This window comes from Sciurus carolinensis, chromosome 5, assembly GCF_902686445.1.
Source record: "Sciurus carolinensis chromosome 5, mSciCar1.2, whole genome shotgun sequence".
Taxonomy (NCBI): Eukaryota; Metazoa; Chordata; class Mammalia; order Rodentia; family Sciuridae; genus Sciurus; species Sciurus carolinensis.
Window position 1 is genome coordinate 129,662,626 of NC_062217.1, and position 17,962 is coordinate 129,680,587.

Genomic DNA, 17,962 nt, shown 5'->3' on the forward strand with positions numbered 1-17,962 from the left:
AGAGTCCCTGAACCAGCCTCCTCAGCTGTTCCTGAACCACAGACTGCAGCCAACAAGCCCCAGTGCATGGATTCAGACCCATCCTACCCATGGAGCATGTGCAAATGTCCAGCCCAGCCTGACACCGAAAGGAAGTCCCCACAAGCCCCGCCCCCCTTTGCTCCTGCTACTCTCGATGCTTGTCCACCTGGGTCCAAATCCTTCTTTGTCAAAACCCATTGCAAATGCCACCTCTTCCGTGAACCCCCTTCCTATTGCCTTACCCAGAGGAGACCTCTCAGTCCCCTTCCTCTCAGCAGCACCAACCACTTTACCTTTTATCTCTAGGACCTCCTAGAGGGCACAGCAGGGGCTTCTCTGTATCTCCCGACTCCTATCCCACAGGATGGGGATGCATCCACACCCCACTCGCCATCACCACTCCATAAGTCACCAAGAGCCTAGGTAGCACAGCCGTGTAAGATAGGGTTCAACAGCTAAGCCTCTAGAGTACATTTTCCCGGATTCAAATCTCAGTTCTTCCACTCATTAGCTGTGTGATCTAGGGTTTGTTATGTAACCTCTCTGTGCCTTACATCGTCACCCATTAATGGAAATAATATAGTTCCAATGTCACAAACTTGTGGTGAGGATGAAACGAGTTGACGCACATTAGTTCTTAGAACAACACCCTGTGCAGGACATTGCTATTTGCATGGTATAGAGATGGGATGACAATGTCGATGATGCCATCACTATTAATATTGTTTTTACCAGATGACTACAAGGAGGCATTGACACCATCTCTGTTCACAAAAGGATGGGCGTCCCAAGTGGAGCAGGGAAGGGGTCTACATCTCTAATCCCATGTAGTGGCACAACCACGTTGGAAGTGGTCATCACCAGCCCCACTTTACAGATAAGGAAACTGAGGCTCCCAAAGGGGGTGTGAGCTCCCTGGGATGGAGGGCCAGGTCATGCGGCTCCAAAGTCCACACTCTTTCAACAAGCCCGTGCTGCCTCTCTGTCTGGCAGGGAGATAAGCCATGTACACAAATAGCTGTAATCCAAGGTAGAAAGTGATAAGTACCAAACGGGCGATAAAGGCTCTGGGAGGGCGGGAGCCTGCCGCCTGGGGAAGGGAAGAGGTGGAGGTCAGGACAGACTTCGGGGACAGGGCGGCATCTGACCGCAGCCCGGAAGGTGGACGGGCGGAGAGGGAGGGTGGTATACTGTCTCCTCTTGGCTCGAGATCTTCCCCCACTCACAGGAAGAGCGCCGCTTCATGGGGTCCCCCTTCAGACTGGAGTTCCTGACAATCAGATGCTTTGTTCAGTACCAGAAAGAACTTTCCAGCAAGTGAAGCCAGACAAGTCTTCTCTGTGGGGCGGGGGCCGTGGTGTGTCGCAGCCTGCTTGGACTGGCCCGTGAGAGCCGACTGGTAAATTTCAGGAACTGTGTGAGCTGGTTGATGTTAAATTGGCAGCTTGAAATTGGCCGTGGTGGGAATATTTACACTATGGAAATCAGCAAATACTACAAATCAGGTTGTCCCCCCTTCGGAGAGCCAGATGTTAAACATTTACCAGCACACCACTGGGCAGGGGTCTGCTCCATGAGGGAGCTAGTGCCCCGTGTCTGGAAGGGTACAAGTGAAGATCGCCCCTTCCCAGGAGGCCTGAGGCTGAGAGGCTTCTACTCAGCCAGGGGTTCACATCAGATGACCTCGGAAGCCCCTTTCTGGCTCCAAGTACCCATGAAAAGTTGAGTTTAAGAAAACACTAAATCAGGGTAATTATTCATGCCAGGAAATCATTAACCACTTGACCCAGAAGTGGGGAGTAGGCAGGAACCTGAGAAAACGTGTGAGAAGCCACGTGCTTTCAGATTTCACAGGTGGAAAACCTCATCCAGTGTCATGCTGACATTTAGGAGCAACAGTGGGACGAGGACCTGTGTCCAAACCCTCAGCCCAGGGCTCCTTCTAGGGCATGTGGGCTGGACTAGAGCCCTGGGAATGTGACAGAACAAGGGCGTCTTTCTGCACGAAGTTTGGTGACTGTCTTGTCCACTGGAGTACCACTCTGTAGATCCGTTTCCTTAGTCTTGGGGACCTGCGCCTGGTTTTGTGCCCAGCACATCACCTGTATTCCATCTTGGTTGAATGAATCACTGTTCCTGACATCCTGTCTCCTGGCAGCATCTGAGGGGCTGGCAATGCCATTCTCCAAGACCACCAAGCCTGGGTGTCCATTCCTGCTTAGTGACATGGAATTAAGACCAGGGTTCAAATCAGAGCTCTTCCCTCCTCCTCCCTGACCTTGGTCAAACCATAGGCCTCTTGAAGCCCCCAGTTTCTTCCACTACAAGACGGGCTGTGCATTTAACCTGCCTCCAGAAGCTGCTGCAGCAGGTGAGAGAAGGTGCTTTACCAACTCTCAAGCGCCGTGTCTGTAGGAGGAAGGAGGGAGCGTGGAACCTGGCTGTGGTGGCTGCGTCAACCCGAAGGGTCCTGGTGGACATTGGCCAGGTGCCAGGGTGTTGCTCTCTCAGTGTTGATGTTTGGGGTAATCTGGGTCAGACCAGCATGCTCACAGCCTAGGGAGAGGGGGCCCAGGTGCCAGACAGCTCGAAGGAGGGAAGGGGAGGGAGGGAGGATGAAGATGTCAAGGGAGATGTTGGAGAATCACTTTCCTCCTCGAGCCAAAGGTAGAAGGCAAACCAGTGACTTCAAAAAGCTTTTTTTTTTTTTTTTTTTTGGTCTCCATAGAGCTGTTTATCATGTCACTTGTCCTCCAAGGCCTTCACCACTGCAAATGGCCTTAATGTGCTAGTGGAAGCCAGGCACGTGGGGTTGGGGTGGGAAATTCTCACAGATCCATCCATCAGCCCTGGAACCAAAACAGTATTCCGAATGTTTTGGTGGAGGAGGGCATCTGAAATCCTCTCCTGAAAGGGTGGGGGTCAGGCTGGCAGGGAGGGTCAGGCTGTGGGTGGATGTGGAAGGAAAGCAGGGGTGGGGGGGTGCCATGTTTCTCTGACCCTCCCAAGTGACATCTGATTTGTGCAAAGAGGGAGGGGGCAGCGGGAGGCTCAGAGCCAGGACCAGGGAGGCAGGTGGAGAGAGTCCATGGAGGGGGTGCAATATCAGCCTGGCCCCCAGTGGAAAACAAACTAGAAAGGCCCTGTGTCAGCAGGCAGGTCCCCGGGTGGCCAGCTCCCGGTTCCATTCTGTTCAGCAGGTTCTGGTTGGCACTAGCTGCAGTGAGGAACAATGCCCGGATGCCTCTCTCTCTCTCTTTCTCTCTTTCTCTCTCTCTCTTTTTCTTCTTCTTCTCTTTCCATTTTAATAGAGGGGGAGAAGGACCTGAGTCACTCATTGAACAGCTCAGCACCATGGAGGCGTCAGGGACTATGCATCCTTGAAAGAGTAGTCGCAGGTGCCCCACAGTTGGCAGCGAGGTGCAGGAAGGCACATCATGCCAGGAGCCCCCGGTTTCCGTCCCACTCCTGTCCCACCCATGCTGTGTGACCTTGTGCAGTTCTGTGCTCCACTCTGGTCTGTTTCTCTACAGCCTCCATCAGAGCTTGCCTTCTAGGCCCCACTCAAAGCTGGTGCTTCTCCTTCTCCAAATGCTTAAAGTGGCATTTGATGTGGGTAGTCCTCCCTGGGAGCCTGGCAGCCCCTGGAGGGCTGGCTCTGGTCCATCCTCTACCCCCGACTGTCCTGGACCACCTGTCAGTTCTTCAAGTGGTGTGACAGGTCAAAGGATGGAGTAAACCATGCTGCACCCTGAGCCCTTGGGGGAGGGGAAGATGAGAGCATACCAGATAACCTAAACTGTGAGGTGTCATGCTGGGCCAAGGAAAACCCTGTGCCTCAGTTTCCTTATCTGCAAAAGGGAAGGTTTGATGCTGACCCTCAGCTCAGACAAGGACTGAGAAGTTCAAGAGAATGACTACTCGGTTCTTGGCAGACGGTGAGAACAAATACTGGCTAAGGCCACACTGATGGGGAGGCAGGACCAGCAGCATGTGGGGCTGAGACAGGTAGACAGCAGGTCTGATGGAAGCATCATGGTTGGCCCTCGGCAGGTGGCTGCAGATGTGGCCTTGAAAGCTGGGAGGGGTGTGTCCCAGGAGGCAGGAAGGAGCCTGTATATAATGCTGGCCACCCTGGAAGCCTCCCAGCATGACTGCAAGACAAGGCATGAGCAGGCAGGGGTGCGAGCCGAGCCTTGAGGCCAGGAGTGTGCACATCCCAGGAAATGTTGCTGTGAGCCCGGCTCCCACCCTGGCAGGAGGCTGAGGTCTTCAGGAAGTGGCCGCCAGCCTGCTCACGCCCAGCCTCTGTCTCCAGTGCTCCTGGAGGCTGCTCTGGAGACGCACCGGGGCAGGGGAGGGTGCTGCATGTGGAGACCTGGTTCTCATGCCAGCTCTGGCACTTCGAAGCTGTGTGGCCCTGAGAAAGCCACCACCTCCCTTTGGAACTCAGTTTAGTCACTCATAAAAGTGCCATTGTGCAGCTCAAAGGATGAGATTTCTCGTGAGGAAGACTTTAGGGTTGTGAAACCTTCAGTGGCTTAGATGGTCTTTATACTGGGCAGCTTCCTTCAAGGGCATCCATTTTCCTGTTCTTATGCCCACCAAAGGGGCCCTGCTGAGACAGGTCTCCAAAGAAGGGCACCCCTCAAATCCTAAAGTGGACTTGAGGTCAGTTTAATGGTGAAGACTCACAGGACAATCAGAGGCCACAGCTCCATGCTGTCCACTTTGGGTACCACACGTTCTCACACTTGGTAGATGGGGTAACAGGCACAGAGAGTCTGTGATGTACCCAAGTCACACAGCAAGCCAGGCAGTTGGGTTGGGCCACCAGATGACGCAGCTCCTGAGGCAGACTTCTGGGGCCTCCCAGCAGAAGAAGGGGATGCTGGTTGAGCTGGGTCTCCAATCAGAACCACGGGACAGAGCTCTCTGATGGGAAGTCAGCTTGCTGGGGGAGAGCCCTGAAGACAAGGCCAAGGGCTACAAGGGGCAGGCTCAGAATGGAGGGGTGATCCGCTTGGAATACTAGGAGGAAAGCAGAACAGGGGAGCCCTATGTGCTAAGGACATAGCCCCTATCTGCTGGACTTGATCAGCCACCCCTGAGATGTACAGGCTCAGGGCTGGCCAGGGAGGGTCCAAATGCTTTCTGGATTCACTAACGCGAGAAGACTAAATGTACTCCCCAGAACCCTGCTGCCATGGGAAGGGCCCAGTAATTTCCTGGTAGATGGGTGAGCCTTTGCCCCTGGAAGTACCTGGAAGTTCATGTCCTCTGCCCCATCGCCTGGTGATAAGTACAGGGTTAAGACCCCATTCTCCACCTCAAGGCACAGCCCAGGCCTGAAGCCCAATCCTGGTCCCACCTCCTCAATAGGCACAGGATCCTGAGCAGATCACCAAACATTTCTGAGCCTCTTTTCTCCACAGGGAAAGGATGATTGGGGGAAAAGGATGAAAGGAGAGAATTTTCCAAAGTTCCTGGCCCACAGTAAACACTCAGGAAAAGGTGACTTTCTTCCCACCTCTGGAACCAATTCCAGCGTCTCCTGGCTCCTTATGGGGAGTGAGGCGTGGAGACACAGAAGGCAGCTCTTAAAGAGCAGGAAATGTGTGCTGGTCCCCACCCCCAGCCCACTGAGGACTTCCCAGCCCAGAAAGACACAGACCATACTCTCCAAACCCTATGTCCCACAGGTATCTCAGGCCTCCCATCACCACCTTCCTCCTGGTCCTGAACTTCCTGCCTTCTGAGACCCAGACCCAGGCCTAAGCAATTGCCTTTTTCCTTATTTTGTTGATAGATTCTGCAGGGCAGGGAAATTAACAGCATTGAGCCTACTGGGAAGGTGGGTGCCGGTGGGGCCCAGCATCAGCACCTGCAGCCCAGACCCATGCAGGCCCTGAAGCTGGATCCAGGTGATTTTTGGGCTGCCACTGACTGAGCAGAATGCATCTCCCACCTCTCAGTGGCTGGGATTATGTGATGGCACCCTCCCCTCTGCCTCACCCCCAGGCTTCCTGGCCCAGAGAGGCTGAGGCAAGAGATGGGACACACATTCGTCAGTAAGGTCTGCTCACTGCCAGAAGAACTTGCCCTTCGTCTACAGAAGCTCAGAGAGGAAAGCAACTTGCTTAGGGCAACGCGCAGTCTCTGGATGAGGATGCAGAGCAGGACACTTTGTAAATGAGAGCCAGAGTTAGCATCGTCACCCACTTCAGGCAAGTCACTCAATCCAGTCTCCTCTGAAGGTGGAACAGGAATAGCTCCTAACTGGAGTGATGTAGGAATTTAATAAGCTAATGCCTACCATGCCTCACCACAGTACTCAGCACACAGTGGGAACTAAATAAATCACAGCTTCTTCAAAGACCCAGGGGGATCCAACCTGCCCAGTTATCTCCCTGCAAGATGAAGAGAGATAGCAAGAACCTTAGAGTCCAAGACTGAGGACCAGTGTCTCTAGGTGTCTTAAACAGGTTTCTCAGTTTGCTCCCCTAAGTGCCAGGCTTGTACAGCTGGGGAGGGCTGACATTACTACTGGCTCCTTGTCACTAAATCTTGGTCCTACTTGGCTTCCCTGCCCTCTGCAGCTACTTCCTGCTTCCCAGATGTAAATGCTGTTAGAGAATGGGGATAGGGGACTTCTAGACAGGAGGTTACCTGCATCCCCTACTTCCTGCAGGTGGCCAGCTGTGTTTATTCACTAGGAGATTGGGTAGAGGTTGAGAGGACTGGGTATCCTAACTTGGTGGTGGCCATCAGGGGACAGGAATGCTCAGTTGTCAGCTAGGGCAGGAATCTTGCATTCCAAGTCCTTAAACACTCAGAAACTCTGTACTGGGATTTTGGACCTGGGGTGGGGGTGGCTTTCTGGTTGTTGTAATGCAGTGGATTCCCCGGGGTAGGACAACTGAGGTTCCAGCTACCATCAGTAAACTGAATTCCGACCTTCCAAGTCAGGGCTTCCAGGATTTCTCAGCTACCCTCTCCCATCCAGTGAACTTGGGTCACCCATTGGTTGAAGAGGGCTCCCTCCTACAGGAATGTGTTTGTATCATGTCTCCCTGTTGTCCCTAGAGGTCTGGAAGTGATTTCATACCACCCGCCCTCCCCAGGGATGCTCAGCTGCCACCTGTGGGTGGGTGGGGGAGCAGCAGGGGTAACAGTCCATTCATTCCATGTGACAAACTGCAAGACTGAGGCCCGGAAAGGGGCTCCTTCAATGGTAGAGGAAGATAGAATTTCCCCTGGGAAAATCAAACAGGTACACACACACACACACACACACCCGGAGTCCCTGTGGACCTGAGCTGCAGTTCTCTGAACACTCAGGAATTCCAGGCTGAGTTCACCGGCTGTCAGACCATCAGGGCCCTGAGAATGAATTCAGAGCTGGCAAATTCATTTTGCCTCCTCTCTTGTGGTGGAAGGAGTGATCTCTCCGGCCCTAAAGGAGTTCAAGCCGAGGTCAGAGCAGTCCTCTGAAAGATGTTCTAAAATGGGGATCTGCGGTGGAGGGAGTACTAACGGCCTGCTCCCCCTGTTGGCCCGGGGTCCGCTCAGATCACCGCCCACGAGGCCCAGGCAATCCGCGAGTCTTCGTGGCACGTCTGCGCTCCCATGCGGACCTCGTCAATCAGGCAGTAGCCCCAGCGGGGCCAAGATTTCTTCCGCCAGCCCCAGGCCCCCGGGGAGACCCCCGCCCGAGCAGCCTCCCGGTGCCCGCCCCCGGCGGTGTCATTGTTCTCTGACGTCACGCTGCGGCCCCGCCCCCGCCCCCCCTCCCCACCTTTCCTCCCCACCTCCGGCTCCCCTAGTCCGCGACCCTGCAGCCTCCAACGCCCGGGCAGTGCAGGGCTCCCCCCGCGTCCCGGCCGGGGCTGCGCCCCCTTGCGCTCTCCCCAACTTGCCTTTGTTATTCCAGCTCCCTTCCTCGCCTCGCCTCCGCCACTGCGGCGGCCTGTAAAACGCGGAACGCGGAACACCCGCCACACCTGGATTCTGAACCGGGCTCCCGGCCCAAGTCTCCCCCTCCTGCCCCGGAGGGGAGTGCGTGTTTGCGCGCTTGTTTCCAACCCCCGCGCTGGTTATGCTTGGGACTGGGGGTGCAGCTCATCAGGGATGGGGGACCTTGAGGAAGAGATGTAAAAGGGGAGGGCGCGTGTTTGTATATATGCGTAAACGTGAGATTTAGTGCACAGGGGAATGTTTTTGTATGTGTGTGTGTGTGTTTAGTGTACGGGGGGTTGTGCAGAGCGATGTTTGTGTGTGTGCAATCGCGTGTTTGTGAGTGTGCTTACTGAGGCCGTGTACGCGGACATGTTTGTGAGGAAAAATGTGTGTGCGGGCGCGTTTGTCAGTGTGTGGCGTGGTAGCATGTTTGCAGTGCTCAGGGTGGGAGTGAACGTGTGTGCCATTTGTGTAGGAGTTTCTGTGTGAGTGGCAGTGGACGTGAGCCAAAGTGGGCGCGCTCTTGGATGCTCTTGGAGGTGGGTCTGCGAGGGGAACCCCGCGAGTGGGCGCACACAACTGCGCCTCCTGAGTGCAATCGCTCTCCGTCACCCCTGGGGCAGTTCCCAGGCTTTGGACTAGAGGTGGGCCCGGGTCTCGCTGACTCCCTGCGAGGCCTTGGGGCATCCACACTTCCTTGGACTGTGTCTGGTGCCGAGGATATGCGGTGCGCACCGCACCCTGCTCCTTCCCAGTCGTCGGGGCGGCGCGGGGTGCGGTGGAGCGCGCTCCAGCCTCCCTCAACGCCACCTTTGGCGGTGAGGGTGGGGAGTCCTCTTCTCGCCTCACCCGCCAGGTCCCGGGCTTTAGGAACAACCCCAAAATCTCCTCCAGGGAAGGTTTTGGAGATCTTGCTAGCAACTCGCTCACTCCAATTCAGGTACCTGACAGCGCCCGCGGCCCCGAGTGCACTCCAGGCGAGGGCGTACGAGTGCGGGGTGGTTAGGGAGACGCCGGTGAGCGGGTAATTTTGGTCTCCTTCCCAATGTGGTCCCTTCCTAGATTCTGCATTTCCCCGCTTCTCCAAACTTGCTGGGGTGGGGGGCGGGCGGGGGTCGTTAGGGAGCAGCAGAGGGAGGTGGAGAAGGGATTGGCGAGTGAACAAGCAGCGGGCGGTAGCGAGGGGTGGGGGTGATGCGGAGTCCGTCAGTGCCAAGAGGGGAAAAGCTTGGAGAGCGCAGAGACTGGGGAGAGGGGAAGAAAGAGAGCGAAAGAAGCGAAAGGAGAGAACGAGGGGAGGCGGATAGGAAAGGGAAAGAAAGAGCGCTGCGAGAGCGCAGAGAGAGCGCCAGCCAAGGCGAGGCAAGCAGAGCGCTGGCGGCGGCCGCCGCGGTGCGGCGCTCCGCTCCGGCCCCTACTCCGCGCCGGCTTTTGCGAGCGGCCGTCGGCGCGGGGCCCTTTGGAAATAGAATAGCCAATGTAATCTGACACTTCAACTTGCTCGGCTCCGGGCGAGTTGATTCACTTACTCACCCCCTAACGCCGAGTTCCTTTTCACTGTCTGTGGACATTAAAAAAGCGAGCGGCGGCGGCGGGCGCCCGGGAGAGCAAGCGGCCGGGCGGCGGGCGGGCGGCGATCAGCGATCCGGCGGCCAAGCAAGCGAGCAGTGTCGGCGCAGCGCGGTGACCCCAGCCCCGGCCGGCGAGGAGCAGGAGCCGGAGCCGAGCCGAAATCGGCGCCCTCGCCGCGCTCCTCTCGGCCCCAGCCGGCCCTACCCGGTGGTGGCCTCGGCGCGTCCTCCAGCGGCGGCAGCGGTGCTCGCAGCGCCCGGTAAGTTTGGGGACTGAGCCAGGCGCCTGTTAGCCCTGAGGCTTCCTCCCGCTCCCGGCGGATACTCGGGGTGCGAGCTGAGTCCTGGGGCTTTTCCCTTAAAGAGTCCGCCGGGGCCAGGCGAGCGGGTGAGCGGCCGCTGCGCGGGCTCCGCTGCACTCCGCTCCTCGGCCGGGGGCGGAGGCCCAGGCGAGAGGCAAGCACCCCGCTGCACCGAGCCGGCTGTGGTTGTGCGCGGGGGCCCGGGTTTATCGGGTGTGCGGGGTTTGAGTTGGGTTGTGAGCGCGCGGACCGGGTGCCCGCCTCCTGCCGGCGCGCCTCCAGCCCTCTCTCCGAGCACTCGGGGGCCGGGCCGGACCTGGATTCTGAGGAGGGAGGGAAGAACCGGGGCTACCGCCTCGGTCTCCCTAGCCTCCTTTTGGGGGAGACGAGAAGTTGTGCGCCTGAGAAGCTCCAGGGAAGGCGCCGGATTTCAGGGTGACCAAGGGTGGTGGCGTTAAGTTGTGCATCTGAATTAACAGGGAAAACACACTTTTGTAAATGGGAGGTGGGGGCGCGGTTAAGTTGTTTGTGTGGGAATTGCCCCGGGAACCGCGGCGCGCGGCACGAGCAGGGAATGCCGAGGGGTATGTGTTGGGGCTTCTTGTGGGGCTTTGGAAGCTGGAGGGGCTTTCAGGCCAACGCCTGGACGGGGCTGCCCCAGCCAAGAGGGGAGCCCAGAGGGAAGATGTGCGTTGTGTGCGCGCGCGCGTTGCAAATACGAAAGTAATTTCCCCGTGTTCTTTCTTCCTCTCCGTCTCCGGCGGCGGTGGCCCCGGGGGAGTGGGAGGCCGGCCGGGGCGGAGGTTGAAGGGGCCGGGCCGGGGCTGGAGCTGGGGTCGGGGTTGGGGGCCGGGCTCTGGAAGCTTGTTTCACATTCCTGGTGTCTGGGTTGGGGTGAAAACTGGGGAGCGCGGCCTCGGTGTCTGGGGCGCGCGTCGCCCTCTTGCCGGGGACATCTGTCCAGGAAGCCGGTCGGACGGGGAGAGGGCGCGGTGCAGAGGGCAGGCTCTCGGCCCCGGAGCGGTGGGGGCGCAGGCAAGGGGCGGCCTCCTTCCCGGCCATTGTGCGCCAGCAGATTTTCACGGGAGACTGCCCCGGAGCCGCCGGAGAAGGCCGGGAGCCGGCCTCAGCCCTGGGTTTAAAAGACACTCCAGGAATGTAAACAACCCGGGCGGGAGGGCGGGCGGACGGGAGCGCGCCGGGGCAGCCGGCCCGGGCCCCCCACCCCTCCCCGGGGGACAGCCCGGCGGCAGGGCCGCCCTGCCCTAGCCCTCTACCTGCCGCAAACTTTTCCCTCCTCCGCCTTCCTGTTCCATCTCGCCCCTTCAGCGGGTGCAGAGCGAGAGCCTCTCCCAGGTTGGGGCCGAGAGCGCCTGGCACCCCGCGCCCTACCCGGGAGGCCTGGCCGCAGCGTCCCTCCTTCGGTGTCCGGAACCCGGGCTGCGCCTGCCCGGGAGCCGCGGCTTCCTGGGCAGGCAGTGCCGGAGTAACTGGGGCTCGGAGCCTGCCCGCCTCCCTCCCGCCCTCCCTCCCGCGGCTCCTTCCCCCGCTCTCCCCCTTCCCCTCTCCCCTGACTGCTTTTCCAATGCCCTGACATGAGGGAGGAAGATTTAACTTGGCAGCCCAAACAAATGTTCTCTCTGAGGTCCTCCAAGAAGCTGGCGGCTGGGCTGGCGGGGTGAGGGCACCGCTCGGCCATGCTTGCCTTCCTCTCTGCTCTGCCACGGACATTTGGAGCTCCTTGGGTGGACAGCCCAGGGCATGGGAGAGTAGAGCCCATCCCTGGAGATTTTAAAGGGCAGTGGGCAGCGCCCTGGAAACCCCTGGTTTGGCTCTACAGAACTGTCCAGCTTTAGCTGGCTCCTGGTACCAAGGGTTTTTTGAAGGATTTTCTTGAGCAACAGTTTGTCTCCTGCTGCAACCTGGGAACCGGGCCTGGTGGACCAGAGGGTTAACTAGTGCAGTCTCCTCCTCCTCGTGGGTGTGAGGACAGGCTGGTTACACAGGGCAGGGCAGGAGGCCAGAGGCTGTTCCCAGAGGTGCCTGGGTTTGCTTATTATTGTTTTTTTGAAGGTACAGATAAAGGGACAGGCACTGTGACTGCCGAACTGGGCAGCTTGTCTGCTGGTGAATTCCAGCTTGGCTTGGCTGGTTTGTGTGGTGCCCGGAGCCTTAAAAGTTGCTTGTAAGCTACGTGGGAAGTTTAGATCAGGCAGCAAGCCCCTGGTTTTGTTTGTCTCCACCACTTTTTGAGGGTCTCCAAGGTAGGGACACACTCCTGGGTCCCTCCTTTGCCAGCTCCCTGGCCCCTGTGCAGAGGCTACTAGGGTTTATGGATACCCAGGAGCCTTGTGCTGACCTTTCCCTCTTCAATTTGAGGATGTTGAAACACCAGCATCAAACAAAAGACACATTGAGAGCCCTATCTGCTCTGGAGCACGTGTGACTTTGGCGGAGGGAACACACTTGGAGGAGTTGGTGTTTTCCTCTGAGTTTTATGATTTCACTTGGGTTTTGTTTTCCCCAAAAGGACAGAAGCATCTCCTGTCCCAAATCACGAGGTTATGAAATGCTGTTTTTACGTGTAAATCTCAGAAGTTTAGACTTGGGAGAGTTGGTAGCCATGGTGGTGGGGAGGAGCTAGAGAGTTTTCAGGAGTTGGATGGGTTTTTGAGGCATTCAGAATCCAGCTCACAGAGACTTGGGAATTAAAAATTGCTGGACTTTTGAATAAATACCTTCGTGCAGAACAGGGTTACTGGATTCTTTATGGGGACAAAATGTCCCCTTTCCCTCCTAAGAAAAGCAGGGAGGAGGATCCAGGAGCAAAGTGAAGAAAGACCCAGAAACTGGGGTTTGGCCACAGAACCATAGTTCCCCCGCCCTCAAACGCACACACTTCCTTAGCCACAATAGCAAAGCATTATCTCCATAGACATAACTCAACATAGGACAGGTGTCCACACTTGACTCATTCCAGAAAACTGCAGGGGGAAGGAGAAGTGCTGCAAACTTCACTTTTCCCCCCCTGATTGACAGGGGAGGGGTGAATAAGGAAGGAAGATGCTTTGAGGTCTGTGTGTCCTGAGAATCTGGGCACAAGAGAACCTGCATGTGAAACCATGGATACAGAGTTCTCCAGTCCTGCTGAGGGTCCAATGAATGTCTGTGACATGGGTCTCAGAGTAAGACGTTGCTGTAAGAAATGGGTACCAACAAGTTTATTTCAGGGAGGTTCTGTGGGCTCTCATGGATGGAACCAGGAAGTAGGGCCTGCCAGGTTGTGACTGGGTCCCACACAATTTCATTCATAACTCTGCTCCCATGGGCCCTGGCCTGGCTCCTATCGCGGCCACATCTTTATAAGGTTCCTTAGGTTTTGTGTAGACAACAAAAGCTAGGCTGCCATAATTACCCTGGACGCCAGCAGCCTTGCCTGGTGACTGCCCTGACCTCACAGCAGGACACGGTGCCCTTTACCCAGGCCCTCTGAGTGGGGACTCTTTGTCCTTAAGAGTCCCTGAGGTTGGGGGAGGGCGGCAGCCTGCCTAGACTGAAGCTCCAGGAGTGAGTCTGAGGCTGGGCCTTACCCTCAGGGATGAAGGGAGGCTCAGAACAGAATCTCAGGCACAGGCTCTGGGTGAGTCCACAGCCCATCGTGATTCTGTGGGTCTTGGCATTTCCTGGGGAGATGCCAGAGAGGAAGAGCTGTTAGGAGGCCATCACTTTCTGGCTACTTGGGCCGGTACGTTTATTCAGCTGATCTGTGATATGGGCTCCAAGGCAGAACTTCTGCCATCTCACTTGGTGGCCGGGAGAATGAGGCAGGTACATGCATGCACAAGAGTCCCAAGCACATGTCCCCTGAAACCTCAGCAGGCTCTGGAGAAGAATGGATAGAACACAAAGGAGCTGGATCGGGGGTGCTAGAAGCATTTTCCAGAGCCGCTCACTCATCCATGCTTAGCTCCCTGGCAACCGACTGTCCAGCTTCGGCTTACATGCCCCTGTGACAGGGTGCTCACCACCTCTGGCAGAGACTTCTGCCTGCCTTGCTTGGCTGTGAGTGTCAGCATGCCTTGCCACATGTCCTCTGGCAGTCAACACCTCTGGACCTTTGCTCTGGGCTTGAGGTGCTGGGGTTCCTCCAGACCACAGGCTCATTTTTGTCTGAATGATCATGGGTTCAAGGCCGGTGACCAGGCAGGTCATGCTGACATGGGATCAGGGGATATCCTTGAAATTGCTGCTGTCATCCTCTAGTGGGGAAGCATCTGCCTGAGGGGCTCCCTGTCATCTGCCTTTGGGTACCAGGTTTGCCTTTTGGCACTTTCCGTCCTTTGAGCTGATATGACAGGGAATGGTCATAACCAGGGTGGGAATGGGTCAGGGGCCAGGCATTGATACCACTGAGAGTCAGCATAGTGTGAGGACTGAAGCCTGTGGAGACTCACTACTCGGTATGAGAGCCCTCGCTCCTTAGGAGCTTATGTCCAGCACAGGCAGGAAGATGGGTCTAAATAAATAATTAACCACTGCCAGCTGGCCACCTGCCATGGGGCACATGATGACAGTAATAATCACAGCCCCCTGTCTTTGTATGGCACTTGGTGGATCTAGAAGTGATCTCTAAATGTGTGTGACCCCAATAACAACAGTGTAAGCTAACTGCTATTTGGAATTACCCCCATTTAAAAGAGAAGAAAACAGGTCAGAGAGGTCAAATGACTTGTGAAAAGTCAGGACTCAACTCTAGACCTTACAGATACCACTGAGCCAGAGCCCCAGATAAGCTGGTTCGTGCGTTCAGAAGCTGGTGTGGACCCCAAAAATCAGGAAAGGAGGTTAAGCAGGAGCTGTTCCCAGGAAGGGTGGAAGAAGGGCCTCATCTGTCACCCTCCACCCATCTGGCAGCACAAGATCCATGCCCCCACATTCACCCCAGGACCTGACTCTGGAGCAGGATGCAGAGGGGCTTCCAGCCCCTGTCCCTGTGCAGACCAGAATTCTCCCCTGGGCTGCTTTGGTTTCTGTTGATAGAGAGAGCGACTTGGACTGCCCCTCCTCTGGCTGAGGCAGCCCTGAGGCTCTGTGAGGTGGCTGTCCTGTGGGACCCGTGGGTTCTGTTTGCCCCGTGGCCTGCAGCCATGTGTCTGGATTTCTGGAGCTCAGCTGAGTGTTACCTTAGGGCAAGGCTTCAGTCCATGGGGCAAGACAGTGGGCACTTTCCCAGGAAGCCCAGCCCAGCCTGGCACACCTGTGCAGGTAATGAGTGCAGCCTGGAAAGGCCCGGGGCTTGCCCCTCCCATCCGGCCCAGCTGCTGGGGTTACTACAGGATTGTGCTAGGGAGGCTGGGGTGTCTGAGCTAATTAGATTTCTTAGATTTCAACGCTCCCCTAATCCTGTTAGCCAGGCTGTAATTGTAACCACTTCAAGGTTTCGGCCGTGGCAGGCTGTTGAGGACAGACGGTATGGGGACTCTGCTCTGCCCCCACCCCTGCCCTAGACGGCCAGCTGGGGACCAGGGACCACCTTTCTACGTTCCCCCGTGGTGGGGGCTTGAGTGAGCGTAGGGTGATGTTTTTCTGTAGCATCTCGGCATCTTGGGATTTCAGAATAGACGTGGTCCTCTGAGATCACCCAGATGGAGCCCCTGGCAGTACAAAGGCCTTACAGCACAAAGGGGGAAACTGAGGCCCACAAAGGGACAGGAATTGACTGAGGGCTAATGGCCAGTAGTGGCAGTGCCAGTGGTCTGACTGTAACCTTTGTTCCTGGAAACTTCAGAGCAGGTCTAGAATTCTGAGGACCTGGTGGCTCCAGAGATGGCTACCCCCAGATATAAGGGTTGAGGGACCCCATTTGTCCTCAGACCTGCTCCCTAGCTGGCAGTTAACCTATCTATCCTATCCTCCCTTCCTGCCATGTGTGTCTTGGTACCTGAACACACACACGCGCAGGCGCGCACACACACGCACACACACACACACAACTCTGCTGGCTGCCTCAAGCCTCCAGCAGTCTTTCCCAGATACTCATCCAGGTCAGTGCAGATCAGGAAATAGCCAGGCTACTCAGATGGGGAAGCATATAAAAACACAATCTCTACTTTCAATGATGGATCTTTCTTCCAAAATATTTGGGAGTGTGTGGTATGTGTGAGTGTGTGATTGCATGGAAACTGCACCCCCTCCTTACTCTCTCTCCTCCCCTTCGCCATTCTTATTCCCCCTATCTCCACTCATCTACTCACCTTCCAGTAGCCCCACCTTGTCCTCTTAGCTCTGGAGCAGTGAGGACGGATTTCATGGAGGCATCCTTCCATGATTGAACCTCCCCGTCTCTGAGCTTTGAAAACCTAAGCATGTAAAATTAGGGGCACTGTTGGGTTCCAGCTCTGGCCTTTCTTCTTCTAGTCCAGGAAATTGAACCTTAGAAAGCAATGATCAACTTCATCCAAGGTCAGCAGCAAACGGAGCCGGAGCCCAGCCTGGAACCTGGTCTTTCCCAGCCCATTAGTTCATTAAACATTTATTGAGCATCTACTGTTGGCCAGGCACAGCCCCTTAGATGCTCCCGAGTGCATACATAAATGCTCTTCCTGCCCTGACTAGGGAGCCCAGCTGAATCTGGGGAGGGGAGGGTTTGCCTCTAAACTCTCGTGGTAGACTAAGGATGGAACATTTTCTGTGGTGCCTCGAAGTCCCCTGCAGCTTGGGCAGGATGGAGTACTCATGGGCAGCAGGTGTCGGTGAAGGCTGATTGCGTTGCAGATGTGAGCAAGGTCAAACGTGATCCCTCTGGGGAGGGTCTGGGTCTCCCATCTGCCAAGGCCTGGCGAGGCCCAGAGCATGGGTCGCTTCCTCTGCCCACACCCCAGCCTTCGTGCGCTGACTTTGTCCTTTTCAGGGCCAATGGCTCACTCTTGTGTTCTTGCTGTCACTTCCTCTGTGGAGGGGGAAGCAGGGAGGGAACCTTATCTCTCTGCCCCAGGAGTCACCTGTGTCAGGCTCAGGTGACAATGAAGGAGGAAGAGCAGGGGGAGATGTCAGTGCCTGGATTTTGCCCTGTCCACAGGCTCCTGCACGAACTCCCACCCCTGCTCCCTGGTGGACCTTGGCCACCATCAGGAAGCTCAGCACACAGCTCCAGCCAGTCAGGAGTGTCACCGAGGAGTGGGCAGGGTCCAGGAAGAGTGCTGAGATTTTCTTCTGGTGTTTGCAAGTGGGAAAGGCCCTTCCGAGGTCTCGTCCACCCTTCTGGTTTGCAGGTGAGGAAACACAGTGCCCAGGGAGGTGCAGGGACCAACCATAGGTTGAACAGCAAGATGACTTTTCTGCAACAGGGCGTCTCACCTAGGGGCTGCAGGGATGGTTGGGAAGGGGTAGAGTGCACCATGGATGTCGCACTTGGGTGTTTATACCCTGGAAACAACTTGCCATATGGTAACAGAGTGAAAACTTCATTTTAGGCTCTTCTCGGACTGCCTGGGGTCAACTCTCAGCCCACCCTTGAGAATTGCAGGAATTGGGGCAGGTTATGTTTGATGTCTTGGACTTTGGGCTCCACCTCTGTCAAAAACTTACTCTAACAAGAACTAGCATAATTCCTTCCCCGTAGGTTGACCAGGTGGAGGGTGTGTAGTGCCCCGGGTGTCCCAAGTACTCAGGAAAGGCAGCCTTCCTCGCTGTCAGGACCACTGTTCCCCCTGCCTCGCCTCCAGTATACTGACTGCCCAAGGTCAAGTTGCCTCAGGACCAACCGAAGCGTCCCGATCCATTGTCCACAGTCTCTCCTTTGTAGCCCACTGACAACTCAAGTGCATTTTCGTTCAACTCACTGGGAAACCTCTTCCCCTTGGAGAAATGTTTCAAAGATGCAGATCTCATCCTGGTTCCTGCCTTAGAACTTCTTCTTCCCTCCCATAAACTGAGGCGGGTGAGGATGTAACTTCCCTTTTGGCCTCTTCTCATGTGAAGGATGACCAGGGATGGCCCAGGCTTTGTGATCTGTGTACACTGTGCAGATCGGAAGTGAAGGGGACTGACTGTGGGACCGTTGGCTAGTCTCTGACCCCTCTGAGCCTCAGTTTCCTCATCTGACAATCA

At 56.3% G+C, this 17,962-nt stretch overlaps 1 protein-coding gene across 5 annotated transcripts in view; it reads left to right on the forward strand.

Moving 5' to 3' along the window:
- Window positions 1–9,494: 9,494 nt before the first annotated feature.
- Window positions 9,495–17,962, forward strand: part of Zmiz1 (zinc finger MIZ-type containing 1) — a 221,417-nt gene continuing 212,949 nt past the window's right edge. For all 5 annotated transcript variants that reach the window (XM_047552574.1, XM_047552582.1, XM_047552580.1 and 2 more), the window contains exon 1: window positions 9,495–9,811. The gene's annotated coding sequence lies outside the window, so the exon portion shown is untranslated. The remainder of the gene's footprint in view (window positions 9,812–17,962) is intronic.